At 41.9% G+C, this 23,825-nt stretch overlaps 1 protein-coding gene and 1 long non-coding RNA gene across 2 annotated transcripts in view; one reads left to right on the top strand and one right to left on the bottom strand.

Annotated features, from left to right (window-relative positions):
* The window catches only part of LOC128700040 (RNA-binding protein Musashi homolog Rbp6), a 398,577-nt gene that overhangs the window by 178,855 nt on the left and 195,897 nt on the right, over positions 1–23,825 (bottom strand). The gene's annotated exons all lie outside the window — the stretch shown is intronic.
* Positions 10,218–23,825, top strand: part of LOC128700041 (uncharacterized) — a 228,914-nt gene continuing 215,306 nt past the window's right edge. Inside the window, exon 1 of the long non-coding RNA XR_008408699.2 lies at positions 10,218–10,301. This is a non-coding gene — a long non-coding RNA (uncharacterized lncRNA). The remainder of the gene's footprint in view (positions 10,302–23,825) is intronic.

Raw genomic sequence — 23,825 nt, forward strand, 5'->3', positions numbered from 1 at the left:
GCACTACAGTACCGTAACTTAGCACTACAGTACCCTAACTTAGCACTACAGCACTAACTTAAGACACTAGGATACACCAACTCATCATGACTTCCTTGCTAAGAAAATCACATTACAACTTTCCTGGGGATCTGCTGAGTAGACATAACAACTTCGTAACTTGATCGTTTTCCTTCATAGTGAAAAAAAATCCCTTGTAAATATGGAGAAGGAAGAAGAACGAGGAGGAAATTGAAGAACGTGGCAAGGAGGAACAGGAGGAAGAAGGAGAACACGGAGAGGAGGAACGGGAGGAAGGAGAACACGGAGAGGAGGAACGGGAGGAAGGAGAACACGGAGAGGAGGAACGGGAGGAAGGAGAACACGGAGAGGAGGAACGGGAGGAAGAACATGGCGAGGAGGAACAGGAGAAGGAAGAAGAATATGAGGAGGAGCAGAAAGGGAAAGAGGAGGAACCGCCGCCGCTAGTGAGAGGAAAGAAGGAAGGAATGAAGAACTTGAAGGTGAGGGAAAGATGGAACTACAACACCGAGTCTGTATGTCTGGAGTTACTCCTGACCTCGACACTATACACCGCCACTTACACTAGTTCCTTACCTTGTGGACACTACCGTGCCTGTGCGTAGAACTACGTATGTGATGTGCTGCTTTCACCGCTTCCTCCTCCAGGTGATGCCACTTCCTAGACACTCTGAGGCTGTGAATCAGTCCTCTCATTAACTGTAGTCAGTGCTGCCTTGTACCAGATTAACATTTTTTAAACAGTCTGCCACTGTTTGTCTAATTAAGTCTTCTGAGTGTGTGTGTTACTGTGCCACTGTGCATCTGATTGTCTTCTTTATAATCATCGTGCCTCTGAGTGTCCTCTGTGTTATCCTCGTGCCTCTGAGTGTCCTCTGTGTTTTTCTCGTGCCTCTGAGTGTCCTCTGTGTTATCCTCGTGCCTCTGAGTGTCCTCTGTGTTATCCTCGTGCCTCTGAGTGTCCTCTGTGTTATTATGTCTTCCTTGGTCCTGTCATCATCAAAGTTTCTCGGATTTAGTGGTTTCAGTTGCTTGTACTTGGACGACAAAACAAGAGTATGTTACGACACTGCTGAGGAAGTCTCTGTTTAACACGACGTGTGTTGCTGTGGACACGTCGTCCCTCGGCAGAAACGACATATAGAGCAAAGACTTTGGCGTAAACCTTTATTGTAGCATGTCCTCGTGAGTCAGCTCTCTCAGTTCCTCGTAAGTCAGCTCTCTCAGTTCCTTGTAAGTCAGCTCTCTCAGTTCCTCATAAGCCAGCTCTCTCAGTTCCTTGTAAGTCAGCTCTCTCAGTTCCTCGTAAGCCAGCTCTCTCAGTTCCTTGTAAGTCAGCTCTCTCAGTTCCTCGTAAGCCAGCTCTCTCAGTTCCTTGTAAGTCAGCTCTCTCAGTTCCTCGTGAGTCAGCTCTCTCAGTTCCTCGTAAGTCAGCTCTCTCAGTTCCTCGTCAGTCAGCTCTCTCAGTTCCTCGTAAATCAGCTCTCTCAGTTCCTCGTAAGTCAGCTCTCTCAGTTCCTCGTAAGTCAGCTCTCTCAGTTCCTCGTGAGTCAGCTCTCTCAGTTCCTCGTGAGTCAGCTCTCTCAGTTCCTCGTAAGTCAGCTCTCTCAGTTCCTCGTGAGTCAGCTCTCTCAGTTCCTCGTGAATCAGCTCTCTCAGTTCCTCGTAAGCCAGCTCTCTCAGTTCTTTGTAAGTCAGCTCTCTCAGTTCCTCGTAAGCCAGCTCTCTCAGTTCCTTGTAAGTCAGCTCTCTCAGTTCCTCGTGAGTCAGCTCTCTCAGTTCCTCGTAAGTCAGCTCTCTCAGTTCCTCGTGAGTCAGCTCTCTCAGTTCCTCGTGAATCAGCTCTCTCAGTTCCTCGTGAATCAGCTCTCTCAGTTCCTCGTGAATCAGCTCTCTCAGCTCCGGGCTTAACCTTTTACAAGTTTCAGTGTTTTCTTGCATGTTTGTTCAGGTGTGTGGGTTTCAGGTTGATGAAAGAGACACATGGGCAGCACTTGGATATCTTTATTGCTTAAACGTTTCGCCTGGATAGTAGGCTTCTTCAGTAGAATACAGAGGTACCCAAGTGCTACCCATGTCTTATTCATCCACTTGTCTTATTGCGTATCATTAATATGATGTGGGCATCAAGCTGGTGCTCCACACACTAACAGGTCTGACATAGGTCGTCCTTGCTGTCGACACTGTTGTTGATATGGTAATGGCGATATGCTCGGTGGTATCCTTACTCCATGGTCTCCACCTTGTTTCAAATTTGAATTATCTCCATTCTGCAGTCTATACACTCATCAGTTTTCTCTGGTTTTCAGAGATCTAAACCTTGTACTCTCAGGGATTGAACTCCAGGAGGTGTTTCTCAAGTTATCCATGGATTGCGTACTACAACTGTGTAACTTGTCAGTGGTCCAAGTTGGACCGAAACATCGTTATAAGTTGCGTATAGTCTTTGTCTTCTACATTGTAAATTCTCCTTCTTTTAGCTTTATATTATAAGCGACCAGCAAATTATATGGATTTACATCACTGATGCTAGCACTAACCCTTGTGGCACTCCACTCGTTGCCTCTGACCCACAATTAAGCTGTCAAGAGTCAAGCTCTATCTCCCGAGCTCACTAAAGTTTCGTCAACTGGCATTACTTCTTCCTGGCCTTTAGTCATACAATGTTTTAAATATGTATATACCGAGTCTACCTCCTTCCTTCCTTCCTTTTACACAGCTATATTAGGGGTCGGTTTATTTGACCTGCCCATGTATCACATACCTGCCCATGTATCACATACCTGCCCATGTATCACATACCTGCCCATGTATCACATACCTGCCCATGTATCACATACCTGCCCATGTATCACATACCTGCCCATGTATCACATACCTGCCCATGTATCACATACCTGCCCATGTATCACATACCTGCACGTGTATCACATACCTGCCCATGTATCACATACCTGCCCATGTATCACATACCTGCCCATGTATCACATACCTGCCCATGTATCACATACCTGCCCATGTATCACATACCTGCCCATGTATCATACCTGCCCATGTATCACATACCTGCCCATGTATCACATACCTGCACATGTATCACATACCTGCCCATGTATCACATACTTGCCCATGTATCACATACCTGCCCATGTATCACATACCTGCCCATGTATCACATACCTGCACATGTATCACATACCTGCCCATGTATCACATACCTGCACATGTATCACATAACTGCCCATGTATCACATACCTGCCCATGTATCACATACCTGCCCATGTATCACATACCTGCCCATGTATCACATACCTGCCCATGTATCACATACCTGCCCATGTATCATACCTACCCATGTATCACATACCTGCCCATGTATCACATACCTGCCCATGTATCACATACCTGCCCATGTATCATACCTGCCCATGTATCACATACCTGCCCATGTATCACATACCTGCCCATGTATCACATACCTGCCCATGTATCACATACCTGCCCATGTATCACATACCTGCCCATGTATCACATACCTGCCCATGTATCACATACCTGCCCATGTATCATACATATCGCATACCTGCCCATGTATCGCATACCTGCCCATGTATCACATACCTGCCCATGTATCACATACCTGCCCATGTATCACATACCTGCCCATGTATCACATACCTGCCCATGTATCACATACCTGCCCATGTATCACATACCTGCCCATGTATCACATACCTGCCCATGTATCACATACCTGCCCATGTATCACATACCTGCCCATGTATCACATACCTGCCCATGTATCACATACCTGCCCATGTATCACATACCTGCCCATGTATCACATACCTGCCCATGTATCACATACCTGCCCATGTATCACATACCTGCACATGTATCACATACCTGCCCATGTATCACATACCTGCCCATGTATCACATACCTGCCCATGTATCACATACCTGCCCATGTATCACATACCTGCACATGTATCACATACCTGCCCATGTATCATACCTGCCCATGTATCACATACCTGCACATGTATCACATACCTGCCCATGTATCACATACCTGCCCATGTATCACATACCTGCCCATGTATCACATACCTGCCCATGTATCACATACCTGCACATGTTTCACATACCTGCCCATGTATCACATACCTGCCCATGTATCACATACCTGCCCATGTATCACATACCTGCACGTGTATCACATACCTGCACGTGTATCACATACCTGCCCATGTATCACTTACCTGCCCATGTATCACATACCTGCCCATGTATCACATACCTGCCCATGTATCACATACCTGCTCATGTATCACATACCTGCCCATGTATCACATACCTGCACATGTATCACATACCTGCACATGTATCACATACCTGCCCATGTATCACATACCTGCCCATGTATCACATACCTGCCCATGTATCACATACCTGCCCATGTATCACATACCTGCCCATGTATCACATACCTGCACATGTATCACATACCTGCACATGTATCACATACCTGCCCATGTATCACATACCTGCCCATGTATCACATACCTGCCCATGTATCACATACCTGCCCATGTATCACATACCTGCCCATGTATCACATACCTGCCCATGTATCACATACCTGCCCATGTATCACATACCTGCCCATGTATCACATACCTGCACATGTATCACATACCTGCCCATGTATCACATACCTGCCCATGTATCACATACCTGCCCATGTATCACATACCTGCCCATGTATCACATACCTGCCCATGTATCACATACCTGCCCATGTATCACATACCTGCCCATGTATCACATACCTGCCCATGTATCACATACCTGCCCATGTATCACATACCTGCCCATGTATCACATACCTGCCCATGTATCACATACCTGCCCATGTATCACATACCTGCCCATGTATCATACCTGCCCATGTATCACATACCTGCCCATGTATCACATACCTGCACATGTATCACATACCTGCCCATGTATCACATACCTGCCCATGTATCACATACCTGCCCCTGTATCACATACCTGCCCATGTATCACATACCTGCCCATGTATCACATACCTGCACATGTATCACATACCTGCCCATGTATCACATACCTGCACATGTATCACATACCTGCCCATGTATCACATACCTGCCCCTGTATCACATACCTGCCCATGTATCACATACCTGCCCATGTATCACATACCTGCCCATGTATCACATACCTGCCCATGTATCACATACCTGCCCATGTATCACATACCTGCCCCTATCACATACCTGCCCCTGTATCACATACCTGCCCATGTATCACATACCTGCCCATGTATCACATACCTGCCCATGTATCACATACCTGCCCATGTATCACATACCTGCCCATGTATCACATACCTGCCCATGTATCACATACCTGCACATGTATCACATACCTGCCCATGTATCACATACCTGCACCACACTGCAGTGAGCGCTCGTTGCAAAATTCCATTGCTAAAATTTCTATGACCGCTTTTTTTGTGAGAGGGAAGATCAACATGGCAGATATTTCTGTCAGCATCCCCACTATCATATCCAAAACACGCCCCCTTACAAATCTAGAAAATTCCCATGACAGTTTCAGGGGAACACATAAGAGTCGTTTGGGGGGAATTAGAAGCCCAGTATCGGGGGGTACATAAATGTAGTTTCAGGGGAACACACAATAGCCGTTCTGGAGGAATTAGAAGCCCAATCTCCGGGGATATATAAATGCTGTTTCAGGGGAACTTATAACAACAGCTTCTGGGGGCGAGGGGACAATATAAAGGCCTTTCTCGGAGGACATATAGGAGCAATATCCGGGGGAACATACTAGTTTCAAGGAAGATGCATAAAACCAGTTTCAGGGGGATATGTGAAACTAGTTTCAGGGGGGTATTTGCAAGACTGACATTTTCCGTCACATCCCCTATATTAAATACCGATATATCTCTGTTTACAGTTTTAAATACCACAATTTTGTTTTAATAAAATACTGGTAAATATTACATTTCTGGAATTTGGATCGTCATTGAAAGGACATTTAATAACAATATCTCGCGACAAGAACATTATAAATCCCAAAAAGATTTTGATACATTAAATAACAGATTAAAAATTAAATTACGAATTTTAAGTATTTATTATTGCATATATTCCTCTCAAGAGTATATATATGTCGTGCCGAATAGGTAGAACTTGCGATCTTGGCTTAAATAGCAACACTCATCTTGCCATATAGGACAAGTGAAAATTTGTGTATGCAATAATTTCGCCAAAATCATTCTGAACCTAACGAAAATAATATATATTTCTCTGTGTTTGTTTAGTATTAAATTATTGTAAACAAATCTAAAATATATTTTGTTGGGTTAGGCTAAAATAAATTGCTCTTGTTATAATAAGGTTAGGTAAGTTTTCTAAGATTCTTTTGGAGCAAATTTAAATTTTTTTACGTTAGCATTAATGAAAAAAATATATCTTTAAACGTATAAGAGAAAATTTTAGAAGGGACTTAATTTTAAATGAGTTCTTGCTGATTGACCAGTTTTACATATTCGGCACGACATATATATATATATATATATATATATATATATATATATATATATATATATATATATATATATATATATATATATATATATATATAATTGTAACCAAGAACGAGTGATATTGATCAATAACAATACTGCGCTAGCCAAGGATTCGAACCCATATTGTACTGGCCCGCTATTATGAGCGGCGAGAACCACATGACGCCGTAACCCACAGAACTACCCAGGTGCTTGGTTCTTGTAGTATTGGGCGGTCCTGTGGGTTAAAGCGTCATGTGGTGAAACTAGTTTCACCACATGACCACTGACCATGAACTTCGTTTTAAAGTCTATCGAAAACCAACCAACCAAAACGATCTTCTCCACTTCTACTCTCACCACGACAACAAAACTAAACTTGGTGTAATTATAGGCTTCTTCCTGCGCGCACTCAGAATCTGCAGCAATGAGTTCCTTGAGGAAGAATGCACTATAATTGAACAAGTATTTTCTAAACTCCACTATCCTCGTCACTTCATCAGAGACTGCAGACGGCGGGCATTAAACATCTTCAACACACCCAGAGAAGACACTGCCGAGAAGAGATACATAGTCCTCCCCACCAACTCCATTGCCAAACATGTTTCCAACATCTTTTCCAATACATCATTCCAAGTATCTACCTCCACAACCACGACCATCAAGGACATCACCAGTAGTAGACAGGACAAGCTTCCATCCTCTGCAGGGGTATACATAATCCCTTGTAATGACTGCAACAAATTATACGTGGGCGAAACATCAAGAGACCTCCAAACACGTATTTCAGAACACCAATATGCAAGCAGGACTGACGATACAAGGAATGCCTGTGTACAACATCACAATTCACACAACCATTTAATTAACTACAGAAACTCAAGACTTATAGCCACAGAAGACAACACCCAATACCGAAGAATCCTGGAATCATCGCTTATCTCTATAACCAACAATTTCAACCAGAACAACGGCTTCTATAACATAGCTGAACCACTCGCCAAGAAACTTCTTCATCGCTATCCCACATAAGAACACAGAACACTGCAGAAGGTCTACTCACAACTTGTCCAATACCCCTGCCAAGCTACCCAAGACTCAATAACCCCACCCGGTAGATCATCAGATGCAGCATTCTCCACCTGACCTCAACATTCTGAACCTGACTATAAATACTCCCGTACCTTCAACTCCAGGTAGATCTGTGCGTGACTTGAAAAAGCCCATTGTGTGAGTGAAACGTTGTCAACAAAGGATCACATTAAACTGCATATGTGTTTATGTTTCCATGTGGTTCTCACTCACAGTAGCGGCCAGTACAACATGGGTTCGAATCCTTGGCTAGCGCAGTGTTGTTATTGATATATATATATATATATATATATATATATATATATATATATATATATATATATATATATATATATATATATATATATATATGACACACACACTCTCTATTTCTTTATTTTCTTTAAAGAAACTTTGACTTACCGGGAAAATGGGCTTAGTGGAAGGTTTTAAAACTTAACACCACAATTTTTACGCCATTAAGAAAGTTGGAGGTTGGCTAAATTCATCTTTCATAATCAAAGTGTGAAAGCTTTATACCCAGACAGCATTTTTTTCACAGTGATGAATATTTTAAAAGCTCTTAAGCGAGTGTGTTTTTTTTTCAATCTCTGCTAATAAATTCGGTCCTAACAACCTTGTAAATCACCCCTATATACAACTATTATAAGAGGTGTGTAAACTGCTCCTTGAAGTCGACATCAGGAGCCGCATAAATTATATTTGCTTCGACTGTAGGGGTGACTGTGTGAGGTATTAATGGTGTGGTAAGGGTAGCAATGAGTACACGAAAAGAGAACCCATTAAATGTAAAGGGACCACGACTTAACGCCCTACCTTGATACTCAAGGGGTACTAGAGCCTGGTCGTTCAGGTCAGCAAGTATAGGTAACCTACAGATAACCCACGGCCCGGTCCCAGACCAAGGTTCCCGTTAATGTGATCTGAAGAGAAGTAATTTATCAAATTCCTCTTGAAGACTGCAAGAAACCTGTTGGTTATCTACTTACGAATGAAGGGAAGGTTCTAAGAAGCTCTGGTTCCTCTACACTTACTGAGTTATCTCATAGCGTATTCACTACACCTTTGCTTTTCACTGGGGGTAATTTCCACTGTATGATGAGCCTCACTCCTTGCAAATTTAACAAAAGTCCGTCTAACATTAATCTACTGTAAATGTATTCATGTTTCTCTCTCTCTCTTGTTCTCCTAAGAGTACGATTTTGTTTTAAGATTTCTTAATTCACAGTAGCTGTTTGGCGGAACTGATACTGTGAGTGGAAGTTATTTGTATATTATCTAAATCTGACATTTTGTGTTCATTACAAGTGCCTCTCAATGAACAGTAATAATTTAGACTGGAGAGTACAAATGCCTTGAAGAACATCGTCACTGGTTTAGTCTAGAGAGTACAAGTGTCATGAAGAACATTGTCACTAGCTTTCAATATTACCTATGCGTGTTCTTGTGGAAATATAAACACATATGCAGTATAATGTGATCCTTTATTGGCAACGTTTCACCCACACAGTGGGCTTTTTCAAGTCACACTGAAAAAGTCACACACAAAGCCCACTGTGTGGGTGAAACGTTGCCAATAAAGGATCACATTATACTGCATATGTGTTTATATTTGCACTGTGTCGGTATTTGATACCATTTATTTCCATCTATGCGTGTTCTTATTATCCAGTCTATCAGATTTTGTGCAGTTGTAAGACTAACATTAGTGTGTTCTTTGAATGCATTTTTACACACGTTGCTTCACATTTATTGCAGTTTATCCCATTCTATGTAGTGGTAATTCTGTGTCCCTTTAATTTCTCCATGACGGAGTAACAGAAATTTGTCGTGAACTCGTCTCTTTTCTGTTGACATTTAAAGACTTAAATTGCACTTTCAAGATTTTCTGTGTCTGTCAGACATGTGAATGAGAAAGCGATCTGAGGCGAGCACTGTTCTCATCTGACCAGTAAATCTGACCAGTAAATCTGACCAGTAAATCTTTGCTTTCACTTTATTGATTATTACTCTTTGGGTCCGGTTTTTTACAAAACTGAAGATAAATCAGTCTATTCTGTTTTTCATTCAATCATTTTGCACGATGCTACACTTGTTGAAGACTTCAGGAAAATCAGCATTTTGTTATCCTCCAGTGCATCTAAGACCATGTTGTCATGGTAACTGCTGTTTGAATAAAAGATTTAGGAACCTGTTACCCTTGTCTATATAATAATAATCTTTATTTCTACAAGAACATGGTATACAAACTATAGATGACATTGTACTATATAGAAAGCCGCTTGTTATGTAGAACATTTAGGTGAAATTAGGTCAGTTTTGTCCCAGGATACGACCCACACCAGTCGACTAACACCCAGGTACCTATTTTACTGATGGGTGAACATTGAACAGTAGGTGTATTAAGGAAACACGTTCTAATGCTTCTATCCAAACCGGGGATCGATGCCCCGAACCACTGCGTGAGCTGAGTCCGCTGACGATTGAGCTACGGGATACACTGGCTCCCTCACTCTTTTGTTAGTCTGACTTTGTAAGTGGTTCATGTTGGACCGTAACGTCGTGGTAAGTTCCTCTCTGTGTCTTACCTGTTACCTGTGTCATACCTGTGACCTGTGGCTTACCTGTAACCTGGGCCATAACTGTGACCTGTGGCTTACCTGTGACCTGTCTTACATGTGACCAGCGACTTACCTGTGACCTGTGGCTTACCTGTGACCTGTGTCATACCTGTGACCTGTGGCTTACCTGTGACTTACCTGTGCCATACTTGTGACTTGTGGCTTACCTGTGACCTGTGTCTTACCTGTGACCTCTGTGACCTGTGTCTTACCTGTGACCTCTGTGACCTGTGTCTTACCTGTGACCTGTGTCTTACCTGTGACCAGTGACTTACCTGTGACCAGTGACTTACCTGTGACCTGCACCTTACCTGTGGCTGATTTCGATACCTTCCCCCCCGCCGTTGACCTGGTCAATCTCTCCTTCAACCTTCAATGTGTTTTTTCAATTTATTAATATTGGTAAACAATAATTAAAACCTATCAGTTAAAGGATAAATCATCGCAGTTTTCATCTCGGATGTACCTATTTAAAATGCCTGATCAACCAGGCTATGATGGCTGTGTAACAGAAGAGTTATGCTACAGCCCCGCCAGCAGCAACAGTCTAGTTGACCAGGCTGAAGAACCTCGAAATCAGCATAAAAATAAGCATCATGAACCATATCATGGTTATCGGTTAGCTGGACTCGAGTCCTGGAGGGCGGGATGGAGATATGTTGCAGTTTTTGAGCAGTAGTGTCGGCACGCATCTGCCAAGACAGTGATGGAGTGAGTGATGATGAAAGTGTTTTTTTCTTTCTTTAAAGGGTCATCGTGGCTCTGTGGGAAACGGCGTACACGTTAATAAAATAAATAAATAAAAAATGAAACATTAATTAGCATCATAACAATGTTCACTTCATCATCATCATCAACGTCATCGTCATCATCGTCATCGTCTTCATCATCGTCATCGTCATCGTCATCATCATCATCATCGTCATCATCATCGTCATCATCATCGTCACCATCATCATCATCATCATCACCATCATCACCATCATCACCATCATCACCATCATCACCATCATCACCATCATCACCATCATCACCATCATCACCATCATCACCATCATCACCATCATCACCATCATCACCATCATCATCACCATCATCACCATCATCATCACCATCATCACCATCACCATCACCATCATCACCATCACCATCACCATCATCACCATCATCATCACCATCATCACCATCATCGTCATCATCACCATCACCATCATCACCATCATCACCATCACCATCATCACCATCATCATCACCATCATCACCATCATCATCACCATCATCGTCATCATCACCATCACCATCACCATCACCATCACCATCATCATCATCAATAACAAACGCTCAGGGCAGGAGCTAAGGTCTTCAGTAAACGTCTGGCTAAAATCATGCATTTCTACCGTAATGTTAAGCAGGTTTATGCTAAGGGTGTGTGCCCCAAATATCTATACCCCTCCCCTTCCCCAAACACCCCCTCCCAAACCCCTTCCCCTCCCCTCTCCCCTCCCCTCCCCTCCCCTCTCCCCTCCTCTCTCCCCTCCCTCCCACACCACCACCTACCACCCTTCCCCTGGTTACCTCTATCCACATCCCTGCCTGCAGGAAAAATGGTCAGACTTCTTATAACTTCGAAACGAAAAGAAAAAGTTGCCAGACTCTGACGATGCAAAATGGAATTTTTTTTTTCTATTAAAGAAAATTGGATACATCAGCAGTGTGTTGCTACACCACTCTGTATGATAGTTACATTGTGTAACACCAGCAGTGTGTTACTACACCACTCTGTATGATAGTTACATTGTGTAACACCAGCAGTGTGTTGCTACACCACTCTGTATGATAGTTACATTGTGTAACACCAGCAGTGTGTTGCTACACCACTCTGTATGATAGTTACATTGTGTAACACCAGCAGTGTGCTGCTACACTATTCTATATGACAGTTACATTGTGGGAACAAAAGCTAGCTATGTTTCACTGTCATATTCCATCACACAGGATGGGTTACATACATGAACTACTGAAATGTGTCAGCCTGAGCTGGGAGACTTTAGTACTGTGATGAGGATATAGTCAAACATTCCACTATGTTCAGTAACCAAGGTAGCCTCAGAGGCTTCATTAAGGGAGTCTCTCAGTGTTTTATAAAGATACCTCAGTCTACTCAGAGCGGGGTAGCAGAAAATAAATAAAGAGAATGGGAGGGAAATTTTGGACTCCATAACATATCCAAGAGTACAAATACCTAGACATAATGTAATGCCATTGTAATATGTGCTCGACATGACAACAACATACACTGGATGTCGCTCACAACACCCACAGCTCTGTCATGTCTCAAATGGAAGAACTTAAGGTTCATCTCTTGTATAAAAGCAACTTAAGCATTTATTTATTTAGAAATTTTCATATCACAAGTTCAATGAAGACTCGATGGAATCTATTTTCTCTCACATCCTACACTCAAAACCTTTCTAACTGCCTATACTTTCCTTCCTACCCACATTTATATATGTATGAAATGTCTTGTCTGGTCTTGAAGGACAGATACAAAACCAAAAAGTTTGAGCATCGCTGCAGCTGAAGAGGAAACGAAGGTCGAGGAAAAGAAAACCTGAGCGAGGTTTTTATAAAGGACATTTGTTGTGGTATTACTGAGTCTAGCAAATTGCTGGGAAATCGATGTTTGTCCTCTGAAACGAGGAGGAAGAGGAGGAGGAGGAAGGGGGGTGATGGTGGTGGTGGGGTGAGAGAGAGAGAGAGAGAGAGAGTGAGGGAGGGATCATGGGGGGCCAGCATGGAATAAGGAGATAGCAGTTGGAGTAGTGATGACGCTAGGAGCAGCTTCTCATAGATTTCCGATCCCTGTCAATGTTTAGTAACCCCCTCCCCCTTCCTTTTCCTTACCTCCCCTCCCAAACAATCTTCCCCCCTTCCACCCCCAAACAATCTTCCCCCCTCCACCCCCAAACAAGTGCCTTCCTCGCCCTCACAACCTCCACACACCTGTAACTGCTTTCCAGGGGAGTTTCTACATTTACAGCTGGATCTAAAGCCAGTCTTCTTTGGTGGATCGCCTGGTTAACCAGGCTGTTTGTGTTAGCGGCCCGCAGCCTCACACAGCCATCAAAACTTGCCTGTTCGGGCATCGTAAGAATAAATATGTATTTTCCTCAATATATATAATATCTGTTGACAGCAGGCTGGTATCTGTTGGTAGAAGGATATCTGTTGATAGCAGGTTGACATCTGTTGGTATCAGGCTGGTATCTGTTGGTAGCAGTATATCTGTTGGTAAAAGGATGATATCTGTTATAGCAGGCTGGTATCTCTTGGTAGAAGGATATCTGTTATAGCAGGCTGGTATCTGTTGGTAGCAGATTAATATCTGTTGGCAGCACGTTGATATATGTTGATGGCACGCTAATATCTGTTGATAGCAGGTTGATATCTGTTAGTAACAGGTTGATACCTTGTGTTTGCAGGTTTAACCACCTCTCAGGCTTCAGTAACTTAGTGGTTTGTAGTTTACGTTAGGTAAGGTTTGTCAGGAAACAGGACAAGTGTTACCTGACGCGGGTCTTAGTGGTGTGTAGTTTAAGGCCTGACCCCTCAAGAATTTTCATTGTACATATCAGTGAATATCTATTTCTTCGCTCCAGATAGGACATTACAAGTACTTTGTGATGCATTACCAGTAATTTAATGTTTTATTGACTCCATACGGAGAGTGAACCACAGCTACGCCTGGTCATTGGCCGGACCGCGGGGGCGTTGATACCCGGAACACCCTCCGGGTAAACTCCGGGTAGGTAGGTACGTAACTTCTTCAGCTTCGTTGTCTCTCTCCCAAATTATTATCAACAAAACTAGGCGCTAAACCCGCCAGGGTCATAAAGAGCTGCACTCCCTAAGATGGTTCTGTCTACAGATAGGGGGACAATATTCTTCCCTCAGAACTAAATTCAGAACATCGCCCAACATACCTATTAAAGTTCACAGAAATACCAAGCAGTTTTTACCCTTCGTTCAGAAACGTCACACGTCCACCCTTTGCTCCGAAACGTCGTCTAGTATCTGCCCCATGCTCAGAAACGTCTAATTTCACCTATGTACTGAAAGTCATATATGAAAGACGAGCAATTCCACGTAAGTTCTCCGTCTCTCTCTCTCTCTCTCTCTCTCTCTCTCTCTCTCTCTCTCTCTCTCTCTCTCTCTCTCTCTCTCTCTCTCTCGTATCACCCGGCTCTATGGCTTCCCTCCAGACTTATGGACTGATAAAGCTGGTTTCTAAATGAACCAAACTTGTTGAATGTTTCCAGAAAACAGTGTCGTCCAAGACCACCATTGTCTTCCTTGTTGCATTAGGGAAGCATAGCTAGCTTTTGTTCCCATAATGTAAGTATTATATAGAATAGTGCAGCAGCATAATGTTGGTGTTCCTACAATGTAAATATTATATAGAATAGTGTAACAACACACTGCTGGCGTTCCTACAATGTAACTATCATACAGAGTAGTGTAGCAACACACTGTTGGTGCTCCCACAGTGTAACTGACATATACTGTAGTTATGTAGTGAAAAACAGAGTTCCCTCTTAACTAAGACGATCCTCTCCTCTTAATACTTGTGTGTGTGTGTGTGTGTGTGTGTGTGTGTGTGTGTGTGTATATATATATATATATATATATATATATATATATATATATATATATATATATATATATATATATTATATATATATATATATATATATATATATATATTATATATATATATTCAGGCGGACTGCAAGATCCTCTGCCTGTCTCGCCTACATATTTCTTGGGACAGAACCCACAGGGGATAGTGTAGACGCCTGCTGTAGAAGTTAGAGGTGTGGGGCTGCGTTTAGTAGTGAGGTCTTTGATAGAGGTGATGTGTTTATGGTGGAAACGTTGATGTTACTCACAGCAAGTGCCCGGCGAGTATTCGTGGCAACATCGCCACATGGGAGTACTATGAACTGTTTAGGGGCTGTTCCATGGGCAGGTTTGTTGAGGATAGCTTGTGCCTTGAGTCTGCAATCTCGGATGAAGAAAGACGGGAACTGAAGACGTGTAAAGGCTTGTGTTATGTAAGTGCATTCTTCTTCTAGAAAACAAGGGCTGGAGATGCGAAGAGCTCTCAAGAAGAAGCCAATGAGGACTCCTCTCTTAGTGCGGGTATCTTGGTGTGAATAAAAGTGTATAAGATCGTCCTTGTTGGTAGGTTTTCTATACACTTTGAAGAGAAGTTTGTCACTGTCGGGAGATCTGCACAGTAGAACGTCGAGGAAAGAAGTTTGCCATCATTTTCGAGTTCAAGTGTGAACTTTATTGATGGTTCAACTGCATTGATCTTGTTGAGAAGGGCCTGGATATTGAGACGTCTTGGATAGAAAACCAATATATCATCAACGTATCTTAGCCAGGTAACGGTTTTGGGAATGAGGGTGCTGGAATTTCTCTGTCCCCAAGTTTTCCATGAAGAGGCTTGGCAAGCATTAGCACTGAGCGGGCTGCCCATTGCCATCCCAAAGCATTGTTTGTAACAGTTGTCCTGATACTTGAAGAAGTTGAAATTAACACACAGTTCCACTAGATTGATGAAATCTAGAAGAGGTAAAGGGAGGTCGTGGTTTTCAGTGAGCCTCTGTCTCAGAATGTTGATTGCAGCGTAGTAGGAACGTATCAGCCGTTACCTGGCTAAGATACGCGATGATATATTGGTTTTCTATCCAAGACGTCTCAATATCCAGGCCCTTCTCTCAACAAGATCAATGCAGTTGAACCATCAATAAAGTTCACACTTGAACTCGAAAATGATGGCAAACTTCCTTTCCTCGACGTTTTCCCACTGTGCAGATCTCCGACAGTGACAAACTTCTCTTCAAAGTGTATAGAAAACCTACCAACAAGGACGATCTTATACACTTTTCTTTTATTCACACCAAGATACCCTGCACTAAGAGAGGAGTCCTCATTGGCTTCTTTCTTGAGAGCTCTTCGCATCTCCAGCCCTTGCTTTTCTAGAAGAAGAATGCACTTACATAACACAAGCCTTTACACGTCTTCAGTTCCTGTCTTTCTTCATCCGAGATTGCAGACTCAAGGCACAAGCTATCCTCAACAAACCGCCCATGGAACAGCCCCTAAACAGTTCATAGTACTCCCATGTGGCGATGTTGCCACGAATACTCGCCGGGCTTTACTTGCTGTGAGTAACATCAACGTTTCCACCATAAACACATCCTCTATATATATATATATATATATATATATATATATATATATATATATATATATATATATATATATATATATATATATATATATATATATATATATACTTTCTATGTATATGGATGCTGGTATACATGTACATATGCTTGTATATGTATGATAATGTATATACTTCCTGACATATGAAGGTTCTATTGCAGCAGAGAGACTGCCTCCGAGATCCTGCTTATTTCAGCAGACCTCCTCCTCCTCTCCTTATTATGTGACGCTTCCTTTCTTTCCTATTTCAACTATTAATCGAAAGATGTGTCGCTAACAAATTTTTGCATATATTAGAGGGGAAGGAAAAGCGGGTAGGGGGGAACTGAAGTTAGGGGAGAGGTAGGATAAGGGGAAGGGGGAACTAAAGCATATAGAGGTGCAGTTGTTTATTTATGTAAATAAATGGTACTAATCGGACCGAAACGTCGTCGTAAGCTCCTCTCTCCTATGTGCGGGTTATTTGTGTTATGTATGTATACATGTAGCCAGATAACGCGTTTTATAGTCTTTTCTGTATCTGTAGACATATACCGTTTTGTATTCTCGGAGGCCTTATGCGTTTCCGAAGACCTACGCTACCATTTGAAAAGTCCTACTGCATATTTGCAAAGGCCTACGTTGTTTTTTTTATCGTGTTTTTTAACGTCTGCATGAAAAATGATTATGTTTCCCTAAGTGTCATACAAACTACCATGGTGGCTCTCAGGAACGACTCTCATATCAGCATAGGTTTCAAGAGGAATGTTTTAAGAGTACATTGGCCATTATATTAAGTTAAGAAGCCTAAAATAGTGCCTTTTTAACGGCGTCATTTTTCCATAAAACTCGATTTTATCGATAGCGAGTGATATTCAGAGGAGTGGGGGCAAGGGGGAGATAAGACACACCCACACGTTTGGGTGCCCCTCCCAGAGTAAAGTGCGACGAAATAGGCTTTCTGGTCCAGGCGGAGCTGTGTCCCCTGTGTTCTGACCAGACAGACTTTTAGCGTCCCTGAGGACAAATGCTGCACACTGAAACAGTCTCGTTGAATTTCTAATCATCGAGACGAAGTACGTACACACACACACACACACACACACACACACACACACACACACACACACACACACACACACACACACACACACACACACACACACACACACACACACACACACACAGTATATTCTGTCTTACGAACCTTCTTGAACTCTATGATGGAGTAACAGAAGTCAAGCTGGCACGAGAGGGATGGGTGGATTGCATATTCTTGAACAGCAAGACGTTATTTGATACTGCAACTCAAAGGAGACTAGAGTAAAAACTTGAGGATTAGGCAGGAAAAAACAGGAAACTTGTCGCAAGGAGTACGATGTGAAGGAAGCAACGAGTGATGGTCCGGGAGGAAGTGTAGTCAGAATTGAAAGAGCAGGACGCGAGAGTGTGAAAGGGTCAGTACTGGATTAGTAATATAATATGAAGGACATTCAAATGATACTGAATCAAATATGGCCCTGTTACGCTGATGTAAAACGAATAAGACAAATAAAAACAGATGACAGAAAAGCTGCATATGGAATTGGACAAACTCAAGATTTGTCAAATAAGTTGTTGATTGAATTCAACACCAACAAATGCAAGGTTATGAAGACTGGGGTAAGGAGCAGGACGGACACTGTACATACTCGGGGGATCGAGGCAGCAGATCTCACTCAAAAAGATCTTGGTGCTAGGAAATAGCGCAGTGCCTGGTATATTGCCAAAGGCTGACATCGCCGACTAACCTTTGGAGCCATTGATGGTCTGGCAAATCTAAGAGTTGCCTTCAGGAATCTCCTGGAGTATGCAGCACCAGAACGAAACCCACACCTGACAAAGCGTGTTAAAAAACTGAAGGGAGTGCGGAACTATGCAGCTAAGTAGTATGAGTTACGAAGAGAAGCGAACAAGACTGAATGTAACGACACTGCGAGACAGAAGAACAAAAGAAGATATGATAACATGAAATGCTAGGAAGAACTGACAGAGCCCGCGAGGCTAGGAGGGAAAGCGGTAAGTTGAGAGGAGGGGCCAAGAGCTAGATTCTACCCCTGCAAAAATAAATAGGCGACGGAGCACTCGTGTGTGTGCGCACGCACGCACACACACACACACACACACACACACACACACACACACACACACACACACACACACACACACACAGCTATCAGCAGTATACCAACCTAGCCAGGGAGGTGTGAGGGGGAGGAGAAGTGCCAATATGAGCCTGACGGTGAAGGTGTACAGAGGTCATTATGGCACCCAACGCGGCACTCAGCTATTCTCTACAACTTTTACGATACTGGGATTTACTTTCACATTAAATGTAGAATTAGCGAGCTATGAAGAGATCGCCTCGCCTCCAGATAACCTATAAAATATTTTTGTCTAAGAGACGGACACCCGTACAAACACACACACACACACACACACACACACACACACACACACACACACACACACACACACACGCGCGTGCGCGCACGCACACTATTATACTCAAAATATGACCATACTCAGACTACCATAAAGGCCATTTTGTGGTTCACAAACCAGGGATTCTAACCATGTGAATATTTACTGCTTCTTTGAAATTTATACACTCGCTGCCTTCCTTCACAGTGTCTTAACAATATATATATATATATATATATATATATATATATATATATATATATATATATATATATATATATATATATATTACACGGGCAGGGTGGCCCGTAAAAGAAAAACTTCCATCATTTACTCCATCACTGTCTTGCCAGAGGCGTGCTTACACTACAGTTATAAAACTGCAACATTAACACCCCTCCTTCAGAGTACAGACACTGTACTTCCCATCTCCAGGACTCAAGTCCGGCCTGCCGGTTTCCCTGAATCCCTTCACAAATATTACTTTGCTCACACTCCAACAGCACGTAAAGTCCTGAAACCATTTGTCTCCATTCGCTCCTAACATAATCACGCATGCTTGCTGGAAGTCCAAACCCCTCTCACACAAAACCTCCTTTACCCCCTCCCTCCAACCTTTCCTAGGCCGTCCTCCACCCCGCCTTCCCTCCACTACAGATTTATACACTCTCGAAGTTATTCAATTTTGTTTCATCCTCTCTACACATCTGAACCATCTCAACAACTCCTCAGCCCTCTGGATAATAGTTTTGGTAACCCTACACCTCCTAATTTCCAAACTACGAATTCTATGCATTATATTCACACCACATATTGCCCTCAGACATGACATCTCCACTGCCTCCAGCCTTTTCCTTGTTGCAACATTCACCACCCATGCTTCACACCCTATACGTTGGTATAACTATACTCTCAAATGGGTTAAAGCGTCATGTGGTTCTCACTCACAATGGCGGGCCAATACAACATGGGTTCGAATCCTCAGCTAGCGCAGTGCTGTTATTGATCAATACCACTCGTTCATGGTATTGATATATATGTAATATATATATATATATATATATAATATATATATATATATATAATATATATATATATATATATATATATATATATATATATATATATATATATATATATATATATATATGCAAAACAACCACTCTGAAAAAATAGAGAAATTCCAAGCGCTTTCGTGACTACTCACATTATCAAGGAACTATATCTAGTTCCTTGATAATGTGAGTAGTCACGAAAGCGCTTGGAATTTCTATATTTTCTCAGAGTGGTTGTTTTGCATATTCCGAAATCACCTGTTTTCTGTGATCTTATTGCATATATAATATATATATATATATATATATATATATATATATATATATATATATATATATATATATATATATATATATATATATATATATATTAGTAAATGTAGGGAATTCTGAAAACAGTTCAAAATATTTATTTAGGTTTTGAAGTATTTCAATAGCCTTCTCTTGAATATTTCCCGACTTATCCGGCGCTGCTCACTTATCTGATCAGCGGCATAATATTCTCTCGCTTATCCGGATATTCAACGTTAATTAGAAAATCTTTGCACTAAACTTTTGAAATATTGTTGCAATATTTTGAATATTTCATTAAACGTTTTGATACTCCGATGTTTCGATCCCTTAATTTTTTTTTGAATTTTGAATTAAACGTTCTAATTCCTAATTATAAGTAACGAGTTGTGAAACGTTTCGAACGCTCGGATACTCTTCATTTCGAACACAGACTTGTGTAAAGTAAAAGGGCACAAGTGCAACTAATGTGACATCTTCATTGTGGCAACGTTTCGCTCTCCAGGAGCTTTGTCAATTATTGTCGGTAATTCTACCAACATTATTACAACACTGACTTAGCTGTCTTCATGAGGGAAATTGACAGGTCAGTTGCTGATCAGTCAGATTGTGGTGGAGAGCATGCTAGCACCCACAGCCTGGTTGACGAAGGCATGAGCCAGAAGGCCTGGTCCGGGGGGGGGGGAATGATCCCCGGTGTAGTCAACAAGTAGACAACAGGTTGGTTGCGGGGGTATGGGGAAGGGAAGGGGAAGGGGGTGGGGGAAATATATGTCAGTGTCAGTGTCTTGACAGTGCCCTCCCACCCCTCCCCCTCACATTCCCTCTCACCTTCCCTCTCACTTTTCCCCTCTTCTCTTTCTCCACTCCCCCTCTCGCTCAATCTTCCCATTCTCCGACATCTCCCTTCTCATCTCTCTTCTCCTCCCTCCCTCCCCACCCTTCAGCACCCGTCACCCCCTCCCTCCCTCTCTCCCCTCCATACAGCATCCGTCACCTCCCCTCCCTCCCTACAACACCCGTCACCCCTTCCATCCCCCCTCCCCACTGTTCTATTTTAACGATACACCGATAATCCAAAGCCTCACCACTCTTTAATATACGGGAGAGGTGAGGAAGGGAGGGGGAGTGAGGGAAGGAGGGAGGGAGGGAGGAAGGATGGTGAGAGTGGTAGGAGGGAGGGAAAGAGATGATGCAGGTAGTAAGGAAGAAGAGAGGGTGATAAATGCAGAACATATATAGGTAGGTAGGGAGGGGAAGGAGAGAACTTGAGGATTCTAGCAACTCCTCTCAATATATCTGGTTGAATCCTATTCTTGCAAAGTACTTGTTCAGCTGGTTCTTGAACGACTGTGATGTCTTTCAACATTAACCAGCAGTTTATTCCATTCTGCTATAATTCTGTAAAAGAAAAATCTTAGTATATGTTTGTGTTGCATCTTCTGCCTCGTAGTTTCATTCCATTGTTTCGAGTTACGGACACATTCAGCGCTACTTCGCGTTTGTGTCAAAGGTATTCAACATTTTAAAGGTTTGGATGAGATCTCGTCTGGGTTTCTTGAGTGCTTCTAGTCTTTCTTCATTATATTTGTTTCTGAGTGATGGTGAAAGAGTAGAAGTTCTTTGCACTCTCTCCCGTTCATCTTCATCATATAAAAATTTTGGAGATTATACACAACACACACACTACTACTACTACTACTACTACTACTACCACTACTACTACCTCTACCTCTTCCTGCCTATATATAGCCGTTCTGCTCCTCCTCTGTTAGTGTGACTTTGTCAATGGTCCAAGTCGGACCGAAACGTCGTCGTAAGCTTCTGTCTTTTATGTGCGGGTTATTTGTGTATCGTTCCAGTCACGGTATTGTGCCTTTTTGTTATTTATTTATTTATTTTTGGAGATTATAACTGGAATGTATATTTAAGATGAAGTCTAACCAATCGAACACAGAGTAGTGGTCAACAGAGTTAAATCGGAGGCTGCCATAGTGAAGGGCTCTGTTCCACAAGGCACAGTACTCGCACCCATCCTGTTCCTCATTCTCATATCAGACATAGACAGAGATATACACCACAGCACCGTATCATCCTTTGCGGATGATACTAGGATCTGCATGAGGCTGTCATGAGATATCATAATCTACACTTGAAAAATCCTGGAAGGAATGATCCCGAATCTGCACACAGAAATCACTCCCTACGAAAGTAAAAGACTGAGCAGGCGATGCAAAATACCCCCAATGAAAAGTAGGGGCGCCATTGGTACACTAAGAGACAGCATCACAAGTGTCCGGGGCCCAAGACTGTTCAACAGCCTCCCACCAAGCATAAGGGGAATTACCAATAAACCCCTGGCTGCCTTCAAGAGAGAAAGCTGGACAGATACCTAAAGTCAGTGCCGGATCAGCCGGGCTGTGGCTCGTACGTTGGACTGCATGCGGCCAGCAATAACAAACTGGTTGAGGCCTGGTCGTGGACCGGGCCGCGGGGGCGTTGATCCCCGGAATAACCTCCAGGTAGACTCCAGGTAGGTATGTTATAGTGTTTCAGTATATTTGGTATTTTGTGCTTGAATTATCTCGCTATTAAACAGCTTTGCTGTTCGCACATATGCATTGTTTAGTCGTCTTGAAGTTCTTTTTGCCCACATCTCAGACCAAAACATTGTACCAATATTTTTAATGAAGGGTTTTTCGCAGTCTTCTAAGACTCTTGCTCTTGTAGGCAGCAATATCTGTGCAGAGTGTTGGGATAAATTCCTCCAAAATTTTGAAGACGTAAATTGTGATGAATCTTTTTCGCCTACGTTCCAGGGAGTACAATTTGAGAGACTTTAAGAATTAGCAATAATATATACATTCATAAGTTTGCAATAAGATCACAGTAAATGAGTGATATCACAATATGCAAAATAAATACTGTGAAAAAAAATCTTAAAATTCAAAATTTTTTCATATATATATATATATAATATATATATATATAATATATATATATAATATATATATATATATATATATATATATATATATATATATATATATATATATATATATATATATATATATATAATTGTCAAATAAATATGTAAAACTGGTCAATTAGCAAGAACTCATTTAAAATTAAGTCCTTTCTAAAATTTTATCTTATACGTTTAAAGATATATTTTTTCATTAATGATAATGTAAAAATTTTTAATTTTGCACCAAAAGAATCTTAGAAAACTTGCCTAACCTTATTATAACAAGCTCAATTTATTTTAGCCCAACCTAACTAAATATATTTTAGATTTGTTTACAGTAATTTAATACTAAACAAACACAGTGAAATATATTTTTTTCGTTAGGTTCAGAATGATTTTGGCGAAATTATTG

The sequence above is a fragment of the Cherax quadricarinatus genome, chromosome 64 (genome assembly GCF_038502225.1).
Source record: "Cherax quadricarinatus isolate ZL_2023a chromosome 64, ASM3850222v1, whole genome shotgun sequence".
NCBI lineage: Eukaryota > Metazoa > Arthropoda > Malacostraca > Decapoda > Parastacidae > Cherax > Cherax quadricarinatus.